Raw genomic sequence first — 14,491 nt, forward strand, 5'->3', positions numbered from 1 at the left:
TTTTGCCCACAAGAATCTCTTGAAGTGTAATAAAGGTTGTAATGAGTTTTAAGGTAATTAAGTGAACAAATTAATTAATAATTAATTTTTTATTATAAGAAAACTTGAGAATAAACCAAATCAATAGTTGCTCCTGTTAAAAAATTTTTAGTCATCTGCTTTTATGTTTTCTTTTTGGTGTTCGTATAGAATTTTACAAATATATTCTAGCAGTAGTTGTTTTTCTCATTTATTCTTGTTCTTCAAAAATAAGAAATATTGTTACAAATTGTCCAAAAATTAACTATGAAAAATATTAAAAAGAAAGAAAACAAACGTTGCCAAAAACATTTAAAATAATAAAACAAAATATAAAAAAATAAAAATAAAGAATTCAAAATTTTATCGTTGTGTATCGATAAATTCCTTTGTTTCAGAATCGTCTGCAACTATGCAATTATTTATTATATTTACTTAAATATAATAAAAATTGAAGAAGAATTCCACGGAAATGAAGTTGATAATCATTGAAAAATTAAAATCTTGTATTTGAAAATGATATAAAATATTTCTAGTGATATAATCATCTCTGGAGTTACTGCAGAAAAATGGTAAAATTTTATTTCTAATTAATTTAGCATTTTATTAACTTTTGCACTTTGAAAAAATGTGAGTATTTTTATTCTTGTCTTAAATAATAAGTGGCTGAAGTTAGATTGAATTAGTGTTAGTTATTTATGAAGAGATATGAAACATAAATAGATGCCTCAAATGATTCCTATTTATATTCAGATTTTATAAAATATAACTCAAAATTTGAACAGAAGTTTACTGGTCACCAAGTTACACGAAGATTCACTGATACCAACATACAATGATCAGGTCTCATTTCCAAGATCAACATTTTCCTTTCTGAAAACACCGGTTATTGATAAAGACGGATAAATGAAGGGCCATATTATCAAGAGGCCACTCTACATTTTATTTAATGCAAAATCTATGGATAACAAGATTTCTTGAAATATTGTTACATTTCATTGCAATTTTTTTTATTTTTACTTTTTTATATAAATACATTTATTCCAGTAATGAAAGCATTGTAAATAAAAATTGAAATGTTGTAAAATGGAAGGCTGAGATAAGTTTAAGTACACTAATTTCTTATAGGATACTAGCTGCCTTTGGCGACCAGCTGGTTCGGCTGGATTAATAGTAGCTAAAATTTTTAATTAAATATTTTATATTATTTGATTTTAATGGTTTCTTCAGCAAAATATTTTAAGTTTCAAATTTTTATAATCATAGTATTTTAGAAGCCTTATCTCGTTTTATTCATTGTACTTCTTAATGTTTTTCCCTAATTTTCTGTCTTCTCCCTTAAAATTTGAATTTTTACTTGAGATGTAATGATTAAATTTTGACAAATAAAGAAAAACTTTTTTGTGCATCGCAGCATAATTTTTGTAATTTATCCAATATCTCATATTCAATAAAAATTTCTTTGATTCAATATAAAATGATAAGATAGCAATTTTTAAGAGATAATAATAGCAATTTTTTTTTTACGTATCCAATTATATTACAGAAAAGAGTAACAAATTTTAGCTAAGATTTCAATTATTAAAACACTGAGCGAAATTTTGGCAGTTTTTTTTTTTTCTTCTATTAATTTCGAAAATATAACACAAAACATACATATAACACGAAAATATAACAAAAATCTAACATCTTATTTTTCCCAGTCAGAATCCGGGATTAAAAGTTGAGATCTGGGATTAAGATTTTAATAGATCCGGGATTAATCCCGGATTTGAGTTTTAAGAAGAATTTTTAACTACAAATCGCGAAAATTATGCATTTCAAGACCTTTCTCTGCTTTGTTTTGTTTTTTGTTTGTTTGTTGTTGTTGGAAACCAGGTCCGATTATTATGTAGGTAAAAAAGGTAATTACCTAGTGGCTCCAAGCCCACAAGATTTGTTTTTCGCGATAACTTTAAAGGGACTTACTTTTGTGCCTTCTTTAATTACAAAAGTCGAATTCATTCTAATAAAAGATAGTTATAGTTTAAATTCCTGAACACTATTCAAACTTAATTACTAAATGTAAGTTTATAGCATGTAATTTTATAATTCTAAAAAACATTCGATTATATAATTAAGTACCATTTTGATTGTACTATAAAAGTTCTTTTTTTCACTATTATGTTCAAAAACTTTAGCTTAATTTTGCATGTTTTCATGTATACTGAAGCTAATTCTCTTAAAAAATGAATTAAATGTTTGTTAGTTCAATTTATTAAAACTTAATATTTAAAAGTTTTTGCAGAATAAAATTAAATTCAATACAAAATTATCTGAATTTGAATTTGGAGAAAAGAAAGAGAGACTCAAGATTTGCATTGTTTTAAGGCATGTAGAAACCTCAATCCGGACATAAATGAAACAAAATCTTTTTTCCCTTTTTTTCTTTTAATAAATACGAGATTTTTTGAAAACTGAACATGCATACTCAGCATATTCTACCAAACGATTCATTATTCTTTTTTTTTATTAGCAAAAACAAAACATTCTTCTGGAAAATCAAAATGCGGGAAAAATGAGGAAAGCGGAAGGAAACGTTCCATTATTCTCATTCTGAAAAATGGCGCCAAAATGCGCAATTCGTTAAACCTCTCAACCTGTCATCCACCGAAATTTTGCTAAGAAAAGCTTGATCAGCTCCATCTCACTTGAAGCTTCGAAACGTTTTTCTCCCTCCAAATTTTGTTTTTTTGGTTGAAAAAAAAAACGACTACGACTCATAAAATAAATAAATATCCCGACCCCTCTTCTTTTATATATATATATATATATACTCACAAGAAGCAGTGAAAAAAGGAGAAATAAATCTAGGAAAGTAGCAAAAAAAAAAAAAAAAAAAAAAAATCTCGTTTCTTGAAGGGAAAAGTAAACGTAAGCTCCTTTTCTTAACGAAGTTGTCGTTTATTGATGGTTGGAAAAAAAGTTCGCCATTTTCATTTCCAAGATTTTTTTTTTTTTTTTTTCCTTGATTTTTTTTATTCCTTGGATAACCAATCGTAGTCATAAATTTAAAAAAAAGTTACATTGAATATATCAGTAAAAAATATTGATCTTTTCTTTGACTTGACATTTTGTTTTCCGTCACCTTCTAAAATGTTTCACACCTTACTAAAGTCTTGTTTTGGAAGATTTTTTTTTTATGTAAATTGTACTTCTTTAACTAAAGTGAGAAAAAAAAAACGGCTTTCTTTCTTTTTCTCTTTCTGTTTAGTTTATATATTTTCTTTTCAAACAAACTTTCATTTAATACAAGAATTTTTTTTAAAAAAAGCGGAATTTTCTCAGAATTTTTTAGAACTTTATAGAAGACTCTAGATGGAATTTAACCTCATGAGTCAGCAAACATGTCAGCATGCAAAAAGTGAAAATAGTTAAAAAAGAAACTGTTTTATGGCAACTCCATTTTTTGAAGAAGAATTTTGAAGAAGAAACCTTTTTCAAAGAAGGTTCATAAGATCTCTGCTGTAATTATTCTGAAAAGAGAGAAAATTAAAACAGAAGAGAAAAAAGAGAATTCCGGCGAAAGAAGTAACTCATGTTCATTTAAAAAGTTTTTTACACTAAAATTGTTTTATTTTAAAGCAAAAAAAAAACGGCAATATATTTTTTTAGTTTCTTGTATGCAAAGATAGAGAAAGATTTATAATAGATAATATGTGCAAAAAAGATTATTATAAGTGTACTAAAGTATAGAGAAAGTTAATTTGAGCTCGAATCTCCATGTGTCAGCCCTTCTTGAATTAGAAGCAGACATTTTTGGCATTATGTCTGTCTGTGAACATTGTAAATCTATACTACTATATAAATGTGAAAGTTTGGACGGATAGCTGGATGGATGGATGTTTGTGAGTCAATCACGCCAGAACGGCTGAACGGAATTGGATGAAATTTAGCTGAGAGATAGATTATAGTCTTCAATAGGACACAGGCTACTATTTATTCCGTTTAATTGAGTGGTTAATTGTTTATTAATTAAAAACTAACTTTACCGCCAAAAGTCTTCATTTCCCCTCCGCCAAATGAGTAGGGCTTCAGATGTTTTTCTTTCCCACGCTGAAGAGGCAAGGCTTAAGATATTTTCGATCGATTATTTCAAAGGATTCTGTTCATTTTCTTAGTGTTTCGTGCATTTAAAATTAAAAATTGTTCATTAATCAATCTTACGGATTCATTCTGAAGTACTTTTAAATTAAAATAAAATAGAATAAAGGAAATAAAAAATTTCTAATCTGCATTGCATTACCCTAACTAGCGTAGAAAATTCACGCATTTGCGTTACGCAAACTGGCGTTGAAAATTCATGCATGCGCAGTGTGTTCTGATTGTTGACAATTGTATTTTCATTTTAATTAAAAGTTTAAAAATTATGTGTATTATACTGTTGCAGCTATGTCAAACTCGATCGATAAATAAAATAGACTTGACTTGATTTTAGAGAAATACGGACTTGATTTGCTATTTTGCTTTATTATATATTTTTAATAAATTTATTTATAGCTTTAAGTGCATCGTTTTTTAGTTTAGTTTTATTTTTTTTATTTGTTATTATTTGATACTTTTTCGAAATGCCCAGAAAACGCAAATCTAATCTTTCGAAGAGAAGTAATAAAGCTCGGGCTTTGAAAGTAGCTAGAAGACCTGTTTGCAATTTTAGTGAGCACTTGCGGGCTGTCAAATCTCCTCCAGTTGTGGGATACATACAAGGACGCTTTGTAAGAAGATATCGTGTTTAGGCTGGTGGAAGGCTTCGTATCAGAGAGTTTGGCAGTAATATTATAAAAGCTACCATTATTATAGGAGCTGCTAAAGGAGGCAGCGTTTTAATTAACCGCATACCTGTTATTCCAAACAACTTGACATTTTGTTTCAAGAGATAGCAATTTCCTTTAAAATTGGCTTTTACAATGACGATCAACAAATCCCGGGGCCAAACCAGGGCTTAATGTTGTATACATTATGGTATTAGAATAAAAATAAATGTTGAAATTTTCCAATAGACCTTTCTCAATCAGTTAGAAGTTTCTTGATTATATCATATCATACTCTGCTTTCAACAACACTATAATGATACGGTTTGATAACATTTTACATTTTGATCAGACCGTCAGTTCTCATACATGCACATCAAAATTTCCACGCGAACGAAGTCGCGGGTAATGGCTAGTAAAAAATAAAATTCTTTAAACTAGAAGGATGAAATCTGGCATACAGATTTTAAACCAAATTTATAAATTTCCATCAAATTTTGAACGAAATCTATTCAGAAAAAATTTGTCTGTCTGGTTATTCGTATACAATTTAACACGATAACTGCAAAAAGAAAAGAGCTAGATAAACAAAATTCAGTACACAAATTTAACATCTATAGTGTAGACACGTGTCAAAGTTTGAGCCAAATACGAGAAGGGGTTGACCGTCTGTCGGTCTGCTTTTTCAGAAACACGTAAACAGATAACACAAAAACGGAATGACTTAAATATAGCCACAAAATGTAAAGAATTAGATAATCAAAATTTTGTATGCAGGTTTAGCATGTAAATTCTTATCAAATTGGATGGTGGTGATTCTTATAAAATTTTAAATCAAATCTGGCAACGGGTTAACAGTCTGTCGGTCTGTACTTTCTCATGCCTGTAAATGGGATAATTCATAAACTCATTGGCTTAAATCAATAAATTTCGGTTTGTGATCTTCTGACTACAACTGTAGTCACATGCCAAATTTTGGTTCCAATTGGTCGGATAAAAGACGTCCAAAATACATATGTACACGATAGATTAAATTAAATAATAAATTAATTAAATTAAATTAAAATGCTAGTTGCATGGTAAAGATCTAAATTCTAAGATCTAGATCTAAAATTATTCGCTAGTCTTATGCAAGGATTCGCAGCTTTATACTAGTTCCATACTTTTAGGCAAGGGTAAGGGGTAAGATGTTTATTGAAGAGCATGCGAGAAAGTTTCGGGGAAACCACTGCCACCAGTTTATTTTAAAATGCACCGTAATAAAGAGAAGAATTCTCGGTAAATTCATAACAGCAAAACAAATTGATTAATCATTCCATTTTCTTAATGTCGCGAACAGTTATTGTATTAACTTATCGAATACTAACATGATTAATTTTTTTTAAATTTAAATTGTTTTCTGTACGAATGAATTCAATAAGTTCCAAATGAAACAAATTTATTGAATGAAATTTTTATTCTCCTTCAGTCCCATAGCTAAAAATTATTTTTTATGTATCAAAAACTTAGTGATATAATTATTATCAAAACAGTTCTATGTTTAGAATGATGATGTCGTGTCCGCGTTACCACAGAAAGGGGGTGCAGTAGCGTCTGCGGGTAAAGACCCCTGAGCACCCAAGCACAGAAGTCTGACTTCCAGCTCATATGAAGATGAAACTCACACAGTCGCCGCCTGCACAGCCCCTTTTTACAGGGGGGCACATTCATACACATCACAGATAGAACACAGATGAAGAACAACCACGCCCGAACCGGGATTCGAACCCGGGAAGCTCAGATCACGGGGAAGATGCGCCACCCCTATGCAAGGACGCCAGCATGCCTTTAGAATAAATAATCGATATGAATTATAAAAGAATGTGCAATGTTTACCAGTAGCCAACTCAAACACATAGAGCAAAAGTATCATTAAATGTTTGGTATATACGGTAAAATAATGAGCGCCATCTAGATCATGAAATGTTTCAAATTGTTTTTATTTTTACAACTGAGACACATTACAATTAATTTTAAGGCAATCTTTATCTCAGCAGTAATATTAAAATGTGACAGACATATATAAATTCCGTTAGAAGTATTTAAATGTTGCACTATCATCGGAAAAATGCATCGATATAAAAATACACTTTAATTCCCCTGGAAATGAGTGAAAAAATAACCATTTACAGTATTCAGCTTCATAATTATGGAACTAGTTAATTTAATTAAAATAATGTCAACATATTTCATTTTCTTTTTTGGAGAGGGGATGGATAGATTGGTGGGAAACTCAGAAAGATTTAAAACATTCGAAATGTCAGAGGTCGGATTTTTAAAAGATTTCAAAGATTCAATTTTACTGATGCAACCGTTTTCTGCTTAGAAAAATCTATCAAGATTCTTTTGCAGATAGCGGTACATTAGATCCACCCCACTTTGTCCAATGAAAACGATCCAAAGGAAACATAGTTTATACTTCTTTTTTTTTTTTTTTTCAGTTAAAAAAAATCATTCGGTTACAGAATTTCAGTTTGAGATAGTAAATTCCCAGACTAACCACATACTGACTACTTTATAGTTCCTGGAGAGGAAACATGAACCCGAAATCAAAGATGAATGGTTTCCGCCGGGAAATGAAATTCGAGCCAAATAAAATTATTTTTAAGGAGAATTCAAATTGACCGACCCGTGCTGTTGATAGGATCGTGAGAAAGGACATTGTATGATTATAGAGTTCCGTTTAAAACTGTAAGGAGAGTTAACTATTACCGGAAATTCAAACTTTAATTTATCAAGAAGAATGCTAGTTTGTTTATTACTTGCGCTACATGTAGTATAGGGAAAGTATAACTCGATTTTTTAAATATCTCCACATTTTAGACACACCCCGAGTTTATAAACGCATTTTAAAAAAATGTCCGTCTGACAGTCTGTTTATCTGTGACAAAGATAACTCAAAAACACCTTGAGCTAGAGGGTTGAAATCTAGTATATGGTCTTTACATAAAATTTGCAAATTTCTATCAAATTTTGAATAAAATTTATTCCGGAGAAGTCCGTCAGTCCGACTACCAATTAACACTATAGTTGTAAAATTAAGAGAACTAGATAGATAAGATTCGGTACACAGATTTAGTACACTATCGTGTACACACCTGTCAAATTTTGAGCCAAATCCAACTAGGGATTTATAGGTCTGTCGGTCTGTTTTTTCAGAAATATGTAAAGCGATAATTCAAAAACGCATTGATATAAAAATATCAAATTTGGTATGCGTTTTTGTGAGTAGTGCTGTAGTTCTATATCTAGTTTTGGTTTCAATTGGTTAAGAAAAACGTGTCCAACACACAAATTTTATTTTAGGATACTATTGGCGCATGCCAGGGATTAATCGCCAAATAATCCGCCAAGGATGACATGATAAATTTAGTAAAATGTTAAATTCCCGCCCAAAGTTAATATTTCCTAACCATTGTACGCCAATGCCATGTAAGGCTAAGAGACCACTTTCGCTTTATTTTTTTTTATTTTTTATACAAATGTAGTTTTTCTCCAATTTTGATAAAAACAGGTGCTCTTTCTTTTCAAGACAAGGAGAAGGTTATGGTTAGTTTTTCAAAATCCGAAAGACAAATATGAACACAATATTTCAAAAAAGCTGAAATCCATATGGATGAATTTTGATACACTGATTTATCAATAGAATCGAGGAAGGGCGTGTATTGGACCAAAATTGAGATATAAGTAAACATTTATTGATATGTATATTCACACATACGTGAATGTGACAATTCGAAATGTAAAGACTTAGATAAATATAATTTGGTCTCGTAGGCAAAATTGTAGATCTATGTTAGATTTTGTATCCAATCGATGTGAAGAAAAACATCTAAAATATAAATTCGTTTTTTTATTATTATAATAAGAAGCATAAAATGCGCATAAACTGCAAAATAAGAGTGAAAAGCACTCAAGCTTGCAGATTTCCTTAACCTTCGAGGGTTTGCTGCCTCCCTCCCTGCATGACCCCTCTCACCTTACACGTTCGCTAGATGCAGAATACAGATGAAGAACAAGGAAACCGCTAGATCATCTTGAATATGTTAAGAATCGAAGAGAGAACTCCATTTCTGCTTATAGCTAGCAATGCATGATTGAGTGATTAAGTACGTTTTTTGCTTCTATTTTACTGGATTCAACTGTTTATTAGATTTTGAATTAATAAAAAGTTTCGATTTAAATTCTTTCACTATTTAAAATCATAAATTTTTTGAGGAATAGTCCTTTCGAAACTTTTACGCATACTTTCTCGTAAAGATGTTATTTATGCCTCCCCCTTTGCATAAAATTATGTACCCTGGGAAAGTTCGTGCATGTTACGAGTGCTCAGATTTTTATTTTCAGAGATGTACTTATTAGAATCGTATATTTAGTAGTATAATAATGAAAATCTATATTTGTATACTAATTGTATATGGGATTGGCGAACAATAATTACGAAATATCGATCTTTGGTGTGAATCTAATGTTTTTACAGAATCTGGCAGATTATTTTTGGAGATTAATCGTTGACATGTGGTTGAGACACAAATACCAGAAAATCGAATATATGTATTTTGAATGCCTTTCTTCCGAAATTTCTAACAATTGTAGTCATTAATTCACATAACAAATTTCGTTTATTTAAATCATTTTGCTAACATATCTGTGAAAGAAAGACCATCAATTCATTGATAGCTTTGATTCTAAATTAATTACAGATCTGTACTTTAGATCTAAAACTGTAAACCAAATTTCATTTCTGAAGTTTTTACGCTTTTGAATTATCGTGTTTACATGCACGATAATTCAAAAGCGTGACTGACAGACAGTAAACCTCTCGATGGATCTGGTTTCAAATTTGATACATATTCATGATACTAAACCGGTGTTTCAAATTCTATATATCTGACTCTTTATGCTTTGTATTTAACGTATTCATCGCTACATCACTAAAATCGCTAACGTATTATCACATTTTTACGCTATAACTTCCCAAATTGTCATTGTAAAAAAGGAATTTTACATCGCTTAAAGATTTTATAAAGTTGTCATATTTAATAATATTAATTTTATAATCTAGCAAATTTGTCCTGAATTTTTGTAATTTTTTTGCTTAATTTTGAAAGATAAATTACATTGTTGTCTTGAAATTCTAACTGTTTTTCAATGCTTTATCAAAAACTTAATCACGTGATTTTTTATTTCTTCCGTTGTTGAAAGCTAAAGAAGAAGGATTCTATTTACATCTGCATAGTTTACAAGTCGCATAAAAAAATGGAAGTTTAGAAGATAGATGAACCAGACAATTATGTTTTCAATAGCGCTATGATGTCATGGGACTGGTCTCCATTAGAAATGTCCATGTACACAATGAACAGAGCATATGAAAGAATAAGTAAAGTAACAGCGCGTTAATGTCTGACAATTTGAGGAAATCACGGACATGAAATGATATCTAAACAGTTTAAGTTAAATGAAATATAACCAATATCCAAGGCAGATCAGTTAGTCCCTAAAGACAACTACTTATTAAAAATAGCAAAATATCGGGAAGTAAAAATAACAGCAAAACATTGTATAGTCTATACCACTCACTCAATAGTTTTATTAGCAATACAGTATTCCATATAAAAATGAATTTGAAAAAAAAATTATTTTTAAATTACCAATATTTATAATAAGGAATTAAATGTTAAAGATCAAAAAGTAGAAAAGAATAACTTAAAAAACACTCCTATTTAGTGCACTTATAAAAATGTGCTTTCATAAACAGTTTCCATGAGTTTCTTTTCTTTACTTTCCTCTAGGGTGTTTCGAACAAGTTTTGTAAGACTTTTGTACATTGCCTTGCCGTCATATGAATAATTGTGCTATTCAAGTTCTTTTACTGAACAAACATCCCTCCAATTGTTTAAACATGATACTGATTTCCCCATTAAAAACATACTACAATAGCTGTTGACACAGCGGCGTTAATGTGTTTTGTTCAAATCCCCACGTGTATGTTCTTTCTTTTCTTCTATTTGAAAATAACAAGGCCAATATTTGTCAGCCTGAAAAAATTAAGACATTATAATTTCTTTTAACAAGTAAAAATATTTTTATCTGTGATTTTGTGTATCGGTAAATCTTTTCTTACCTAGTGATAAATCATTATAATATAGACATAGTTTGAATCACAGGATCATGAACCAAATTTTATTTACAATATATGCCGTTTAATGTTAATTTAAAAATTGTGATAAATTTAACTGAATTGAGCAAAATCATTATATCAAGGGAAAAAAAAGAAAGAAAGAATAAACAGCGGTATGAAACTGTAGCAGATTGGTATGAGCGAGGTGAGAACTTGGGACCTGGTGGTTCGCAGCCGAGTAACATGACCACAATACAAAAGCAATTGCTCGTGCAGCGTAGCTGTAATCTGGCCTATAAGCTATTCACTACAAACTCTCCCTCGAGTGAGTCGAAAGATATGGCTGTTGAGTGATGATGTATTATTTATTAGCTGTTGGGTCTAATGCATCTGAACCCATTTGAATAGCGCTAAGCGTTATGGCGAGCGTGTATGGTTGCTGTTGCGCCAAGTGAATCTGACGACTTTGGTTTTGCTGTGGGTAGATGGCGCCACAACAGCTGTGCGAAGGTTGAAAGATCATCGTCCGAAGTCACCAACGTAGCGGATTGTGAAGAGCGAGGATAAAACCTGGTACCTTGTGGTTCGCAGCCTAGTAACATGACCACAATACAAAAGCAATTGCTCGTGCAGCGTAGCTGTTAACTGGCTTATAAGCTATTCACTACAAAAGGAAGAATAAACAGCGGGAATAACAGCTATTAATCTCTGGCATGAGATTAATAGTATCAGAAAATCAAATTTGTGCTTAAGACTCGTTTTTCTCAAAAGATAGAAACAAATTTTTGAAACAAAACTGCACTTGTAAGCCACAAAATCGCATGCCAAATTTGATATATTTAAGTCATTTCATTTTTGAATTATCGCCTTTTCATATTTCTGAAAATACAGACCGACAGACAATCAATTTTTCGATAGATTTGGCTCAACATTTGACAGGTATCTACATTGTAAATATTAACTTTGCATACCAAATCCCACAAATCTATCTCCCTTCGTTTTGTAGTTATTGTGTTAATTTATATTCGTACAGCCAATAGACGAACTACTTCTGAACAGATTTTACTCAAAATTTGAGCGAATACTGAAAATTTGCAGTAAAGACAGCATACCAAATTTCACCTCTCTAGTTTAAAGTGTTTCAGAGTTATCCTTATCACATACGGACAGTCACGAAGTCACAGACAAAATTTGATAATAAACCGCAAATTTGGTATAAAGAAAGTATACGAAATCTCTTATTCTCCATCTAGCTCATAGTGTTTTTGAGCTATCTTTGCCACAGGCAGACAGATGGACATTTTTCAGAAATGAGTTTTCCGAGCTCACTGAAGTCTAAAACATAGAGATTCATCAAAATCTCGAGTTCAAATTTTTTGAAAATTACGTATACTAAAAAAAAAAAAAAAAAAAAAAAAAAAAAAACCTCTGATTTTCTGGTTATTTATAGTTTAAAAAAAAAATTATTAAAATTAAAGTATTCTATAATATATGCTTACTGAGCAATTATTCCTTAACGGTTCAATTTGTTCGTATTTGTTATTTTTTTCTTAAATATACTAAATTATATTGCACGCCGGATTTCAAATTATCAATTGCTATATTCTTTTCAACGTTCGTTGAAGAGTTTTCTTCAACGCATTCTTCCCCATATGAATTATCAACGTTTATTACTTGCACAAAAACGCTAGCGACTTTTCCCAAATTTTAGAAAAAGGAAGCCTGTGAAATTTTCAACTGCGTTACAGCGTTGCATTGATTTATTTTAGGCCAATTTTTATGCCTGTTAATAATTTCAATTTTGTATTTAAATCGCTAATCAATTCTTTTTTTAAAAAAATCATTTTACTTAGTGACTTAAGGAATAGCGGATTAAGACTGTTTAACAGATTTCACGCCTCACATGTTAGCCGAGTTGTCAGATTAAATCAATCCAGATCACTCTAATCCAGACACAATGATGCCAACTCCATCACATGGTTTCGATAGCTCCCAGATGTTTGATTACAAAAGGAGCAAGAAATTTCACGAAATGCAATCTTAACTCTGATTAAAAATGAATCGATGAGTTATTTACTTCAAAACTGATAATATCAAACGTTGTAGTGACCAGAACAAACGAATACTTCTGTGCGCATCTGAATAATCTTCTGGCATATTCAGATGCAGACAAACCAGATGACTAGAGTATTTTGATAATATAAAATGAATGATCATATTAAGCAATGTCCATAGTATTCTAGTTGATGCATTTTCGAGTAATCGTATTCACATACCCGTGTATATACAGACCAACAAATGATCCTCTCTTTTAAAATTTGGTCAAAAATTTAATACAATTCTACGAGTCTGATAATAAGTATGTATATCAAATTTCACCCACACAGCTTTTTCCATTTCTAAGTTATCGTGTTCACGTGCATACAGACAGACTGACAGACAGATGGCGTTCGACAAATTTCATTCATATTTTGATAAAAATCTTGGGTTAAGGTTACGTATTAAATTTTATCGCTGTAGTTAGTGCGTTTTTGAATTATCGTATTGACAGATAGACAGAAGACACAATTCTCAAAATATGTTTTTGGAAATCAGGTATTCGTTAAAATCCCTGGAAAATCTTTTTCACGATTATAAAGTCAAAAAATGAGTTTCCCAACTGTTAAATTCAACATACGGGTGTCTCTCAAAAGTGTTCGTACACTTTTAAAATGAGAAGAAAAAGCAATATATTCTGGAAATGAATTCGATTATGAAGTCCAGCATTTCTTATTCGTGTGATTCTGAAAATAAAACTTATTTTGTTTTATTTTTAATGAAATTGAAAATGCAGAAAAGTAGTGATAAAAAGCATCACAAAGCTAATCGTACAATGAAAAAGTTTCGAATAAATTTAAAGATAAATAATCGTCTGCCACTTTTTTTTTTAATTTTAATATTTGGTGACATTTTAAAAATCGTTTTCTTTAATCGTCGCTTGCTTATTTCTTTATGTTCTATTGAATATTTTAAAATAATTCCTACTCGTAAGGTAATAATAACAAACAGCAATCGAAAAAGGATTATTGTTCATCATAGCACAGGTAAATCAATTCGGTTATCGCTAAGTTGGTTAATTTATTTCATTTTACATTGCAGTCTGTAATTAAACATTTTAAAGAAGTAGGTATATGTAACCAAAAATAAACTAGAAAGCTTTCATCTAGCGAAGCTGACTCAATATAATAAGAGATTTATAATTAAAAAAATTTGTAAAATATCTACATTTGAGTATTGTAAAAATTTCTATACAGTTTACCAAAATTTTTTTCAACTACAATTTCGCCTGAAACTATTTGACGAATGATGATGCTCAGATCAGTTAAATTATATGGGCGTTCGGCTCGTAAAAAACTTTTTGTTTATGTAAAAAATAGAAAGCTTTGGTTTCCCTTCGCGAAACTGAAATTGGAATATGATCTTATGAAAGCAAATCTAACGTTTCTGATTCTAATAGGCGTATCATTGTATGGAGCAGAAAAAA

Source organism: Argiope bruennichi, chromosome 11 (assembly GCF_947563725.1).
Source record: "Argiope bruennichi chromosome 11, qqArgBrue1.1, whole genome shotgun sequence".
Lineage (NCBI taxonomy): Eukaryota > Metazoa > Arthropoda > Arachnida > Araneae > Araneidae > Argiope > Argiope bruennichi.